The sequence below is a fragment of the Musca vetustissima genome, unplaced genomic scaffold (assembly GCF_032173495.1).
Source record: "Musca vetustissima isolate MV318-11 ecotype Yass unplaced genomic scaffold, APGP_CSIRO_Mvet_v1 utg382818, whole genome shotgun sequence".
Classification (NCBI taxonomy): domain Eukaryota; kingdom Metazoa; phylum Arthropoda; class Insecta; order Diptera; family Muscidae; genus Musca; species Musca vetustissima.
In genome coordinates, this window is record NW_026882620.1 from 36,490 (window position 1) to 42,489 (window position 6,000).

Sequence of the window (6,000 nt, forward strand, 5' to 3'; positions counted from 1 at the left end):
TTGTGTTTTCTTCTTTCTACTTCTTCTTTTGATCTTTGCAAGACGAATGTAGGTAAAAGGGTCAGATAATGAATAAGTGATATTTGCACTGTTGAGTGACATAGAGCGAGAGAGAGAATTATAACAGTCAATTGTATAATGTTGCCAGATCGTGTAGTTTATGATGTGAGCTTTATACGGTAGATAACATATATTAGTTTAGTTAAACTTTCCTGAAATTCAAAGACAAGTAATGCTTTGCTCAAAGGATTGTAGCTGAAAAGATCATAGCTTAAAGGATTAATTAGCACAAAAATATTAAGTTTTTATGCATTTTTTATAAGAAATCTACTAGAACTTGTTATATCTTAAATATCAAATTTTTAGCTACTTTCGGATTTAAGTTTGTGTTGCCCCAAGAGTCTGTAATGCCACCAAATATTAGGTTGGTACCAAATACAGTCGGCTGATGACTGTACTGATAGATTTCACGTACAGAATCGATCATTTTCAGATTTATACTCGTTTGTAGAAAAAAAAATATTTTGATGTTCTTTGTTTTATGCATTCAGTCGTGAGGGGTGTTAAAAATGGAAGTGAACAAAGAGAAAATTCTGCACATTTTAAAGTTTTTCTTTGAGAAAGGCAAAAATACAAGCCAAGCTGCTAAAATTGTGAATGGTGTTTAGAATCGTCTGCGTTCTATGGGACAAATTTATGGAAAACGATTTATAGCAAAATTGATATCCGCTATTCGGTACGCCGCACTGCTAAAAAATTAATCTCAATCAGCACCAATTAAAAAAAACGCAATAACGTCATTCAAGTCTTAATTTGATATGTTGTGCAAAATTTCGTGTTAATCGGACAAACATTAGGAGTTTGTAAAATCGGACTTACCATACATCATTCTAGACTCAATTCTGAACGCTATGCCAAATTTCGTGCAAATCGATGGATATAAAGAGACTTTGGTTCACTATTTACCTAAAATCGGACGAAAATATATGGGAGCTATATCTAAATCTGAACCGACTTTCACGAAACTTAATACACATCATTCTAGACTCAATTCAATACGCTACGCCAAATTTCGTGCAAATCGAAAGATATATAGGGACTTCGGTTCACTATTTACATTAAATCGGACGAAAATATATATGGGAGCTATATCTTAATCATAACCGATTTTCACGATTCTTTGCAAACACCATTCTAGATTCAATTCAGTACGCTATACCAAATTCCGTGCAAATCAAGGATATAAAGAGCCTTTGGTGCACTCTTTACCTAAAATCGGACGAATATATATATGGGAGCTATATCTAAATCTCAACCGATTTTCACGAAACTTCACACACATCATTCTAGACTCAATTCAGTACGCTATGCCAAATTTCGTGCAAATCGAAAGATATATAGGTGCACCATTTACCTTAAATCGGACGTAAATATATATGGGAGCTCTATCTAAATCTGAACCGATTTTTCAATTTCAATAGAGTTCGTTCTTGGGCCAAATAAATAAGCTGTGCCAAATTTCATCCAATTCGAATTGTACTTTGTTTACAATTTAGCATGGGCAGACAGACGAACGGACGGACATGCATAAATCGACTTAAAACGTGATTCTATGCATATTCTCAAAAGGAACCATGTGTCTATCTCGTTTCCTTTTGCCTGTTACAAACATATGCACAAAGACATAATACCCTGTACCACAGAGTGGTGAAGGGTATAAAAATAATAATGATGGATTTCTTTTTTCCAGCCTATATATAGTTAATAGGTTCGGCAATGGATATTCCGGTGAGTTACAAACGGAAGGAAAAAATGTATATATCCTCCATATTAATAGTGAGAATAGAACTATTGTTTTTATCAGACTTCGTAGATCTCCCATACTACGGTGGAGACTATAAAAATATTTCTATATTCTTTTTAATATGTACAAATATCTAATCATTCCAAAATCATGACATTATATTTATTAGATTCAAATATTATTACTCAATCATGTCTACCCCCTTCTTTTTTTATATCTCCCATAACAAAATTAATACTAGCGATAACAATACTCGATCATAAAACATTTCTAGCGGAAGCTTTCACTTCAACAGTATTAGGTCCTGACTACCGAAAAATACTACCTCTTATCTGCGATTACAACAATACAAATGTTTTGTTTACCGGGAATTCCAGCCAACCAAGGGAGAAGAGCCAGCAATTGTCGTCCGTTGTCATTCACTCACAATAAGTGTTTACTTATGCACCCTGACAGTTACTGATTGCAGTCAGTTAGCCAGCCACCAGCCAGGCACTGGCCATGAGCCAAAGTTATTTGAAATCCTAAGTAAATAAACAACAATTGTTTCATATTGAGAATTGTTGGACTAATAATCATTTTCCAATAGGGGTTATGGCGCATGCGCTGCTTGTGGACATTTCCCCTCACACTTCCATTTTGCGGCGAATTGAAAATTGTCGACTGTCGCTTCTTGGGAAGAGAGACAACCACAACTGTTGCTGCATTCGGAGGAGTTGATAGTCCCAGAGTTCGTTGGCGGCGGTTTCATGGTACACGTTTGGTATGTTGCATGCAACAAGTTGTAACCTGTTGTTGCTGTTGTCGTCGTCGTGAATGAATTATGGTGTTATTATTTTTCCCGAAAATTTCCTACTTGTTGGCGGTGGTTACAAAAATGCGTATGGGATTTTGGTTTCGGTTGTGTGCGGGATGGTTGGCTGTCGGTGGGGTGGTTGTTGGTTGACTGGCTGCCTGTCTTTTTTTGGTTGACTGACGAATTTCATCAAAAATAAAAGAATGAAAAAAAAAACATACGAAACGATTTCATAAGTTTTCCTTCTTCGGGTAATGGGTTTAAAAAAATATGATCATCATCAACATAAGGATTCATGCACATAATATTTATTTTTATTTTTTGTTGGGTATGTGGGTAAATTCCTTTCCTTGTTTAGTTTGTTGCTAATTTTTTAAGTTTTGTTTTGTTTTCCTTCTTGGATTCACACTTGTTTGCTTTAATGCATTTCAACACGGGTTGTTTTCGCAAAGAAAAAAATAAAGTTTATTATATATATATATATATGTACATTTAACACACTTTTCATAACCACTAGTTTAACAAGTAAGAAAAAAGAAGTGGCAAAGAAGAACGAGAACAAATGTACCAAGAGTTGTCATGGCAAATGGGTAGTACATGTACATTTGATGTGGTAAATGCGGTTTAAAATATGTTATCCAAATTGTAATTTGAGGTAACATCTCAACATTACATAATAGTGTATTACAACATACATATGTGTTAAATATATATAGAGAAATTTTAAAATTAATGCAGTACGGAATTAAGTTCTCATTTGACCCACTTAATATATTGACCGATCATCATCACAGACAAAAATAAAGGTTTCGTCCTTGTCGATAACCGGGATTTCATAGCGATCAGCGCGAAATTTCCCCTCTCTCGTGTGGGAATGATAATACAGGATTATACATTTTGTGGTTTCAAAAGTATGAGACTGGAATTCGACATTTGTCAAATAAAATTTTTAAACCGATTTTTATATCCTCCACCACAAGGTGGAGTGTATTTTGAATTTGTTATTCCGCTTGCAAAAAATCTAAATATTTACCGGAGACCCCATAAATTATTCTTGATCACGAAAAATTCTATGTAGATTTATGTTTGTCCGACTGTCTGTTGAAATCCCGATAGAGATTGAAATATTTGAAATAAATAGGATTGTTGTTTTTGCAAATGGTGTATATAACGGTCCCCTCAACTAGTCGGTATTTCGGGGTATGCCCCACATAAACGGACGCCCCATTGGTAGTTTGGGGATTTTGAGCAGTTTTTGTTTCAACCAAATTGAATATAATTCAAATTTAATAAATTTTGAGATCATATGTAAAAAATTATATTTGGTGCTATTCTAACTGCCATGAAATGACATATGGGCATTTCAGGCAAATGGTAAACCAAAGTCGAAGAAATGTAATTGTTTTGTAAAAAATGTAATTGTTTTGATGTAAAAATGTAATTGTTTTGATTTATTTGAAAACATTCCACTAGTTTTAAGTTTTCCATGTCTATCCGTTCACTTAAATCTAAATTGTACCAAATTTGATACACATTAAGACGAAATTTCAAAATTACCGACATATCTCAATCTTGTACTCCAACTGTAATTTTAATTCAAAATTTTTTCCCTATCCGCTCATAAAAAAACAATTTGTAAACTATTTGGTACATTCAGTACTTTTTCCCATTTAGTAATTTTATTCCAAAATTCTTAAGTACAGCTCTATCCGTTAACACATAATCAAGTTGTACAAACTAAAGTACCATTTAGTACACATAAGTACTATGCTTCCGTAACTTAAGTCTATACTCCAACAGCAACCATTATTCCAAATTTTAGGTTTCCAGCTATCTAAATCCAAATTGTGCCAAATATATTGCAATTAAGTACTTTTCGTACACATCAATAAGAATTTCCAAAGATGTCACTATAGCTCAATCTTCAACAGTACTCTGAAGCAAAATCAAAAATGTACTAAATTATGTACCATTTAGCACTTTTCGTACCAATAAGTACGAATTTCCAAAACTACCTCAATGCTACACTGCAACAGTCATTTAATTCCCAATTTGAAGACTCCAACTCTATCTGTTCACCTAAATTCAACTCGCACCAAATTTAGTACCATTAAGTACTTTTCGTACACATAAGTAATTTTTTTTTAAATCTACCTCATTCCTGTAGTCATAATTCCGATCTCCATCTCTATACACTCAACTAAATGCAAATAGTACTTTTTATACACATAAGTAAGAATTTCTTAAACCATTTACATACATCAACCCAACCTTAATTCCGTATAAAATTTCAAGATTCTAGCTATATATGTTCAATAAATATACAATTAGAACTAAATTTAGTTATGTTTAGTACACTTATAGGTCAAATTTCCAAAAACCTTTTTTTGTACAGCTTTCGAACTTTCCATCAGTGACCCCACATTCCAAATTTCAGAATTCTAGCTCTTCGCGTTCGCATAATACAGAGAGTACCATAGTTGGTACATTTTAATACATTTCCCTTCTAGTTCGAATTTTCAAAAAATATTTTCCTAATTAAATTTAGTTTTTAAAAATGTTAACCGTTTGTGAGGGAAGTACCAGAAGGAGAGGACTCACGTGTCTCATCTTCGAATTTGATCTATGTAAGGTATATGTATTACCAAGTGTAAAGTTTCGAAGAAATTGGATATTCCGTTAGGTTCTATTACTTCAGTTCGCTGAAAACTCAAAATGCTCATATATTAAAAAAAATACCCTCCAAAGGGTATAAAGGGTATAAAGTATTACCCTAAAATTAAATAGAAAATATCTACAGAAATCCTTCATAATCCACCTGAAATGGTTCGGTATTCCTTAAGTTTATGGGCATAACAACTTCAGACTGACCGATCCAATTACGTTGAATTTTGTTTTTCTTTCAAAATAAAAACCTGGTGCAGAAAATACAAATATCACAAAGAAAAAAAAAGAAAACAATTGTTCAAATGGCACGTGTCGGATTATTTGTTCATAAATTCAAATAATGTCTAATTTTGCGTCAGAGTTTCTAAATAACATGTTTGTTTGTTTTTCTTTTTTATGGCGGAAGTAAATATTTTCTGAGAAATCAAATAAACCAACGTTCTTAAATGTTATTTTATCTGATGTGATAAAAATTAAAGACGGCTTATACCCTTTCTCATTTTGCATAGTAAAGTGCATCGAGTGGCACACTTTGACCGCTAAATTAAACATTAATAATTATTGAAAGACATTGATTCGGTTTATACGAAAATCGCATGCGCATCAACTGATTTCAACTAATTCGCGAATTGCAAGCTTTTCAATATTGATCATTTTTATGTATTGCAAGTGCAATATATTTAATGACGTCGAAACTCTTATTAGATGAATCTGCCGATATTTAACAATCATC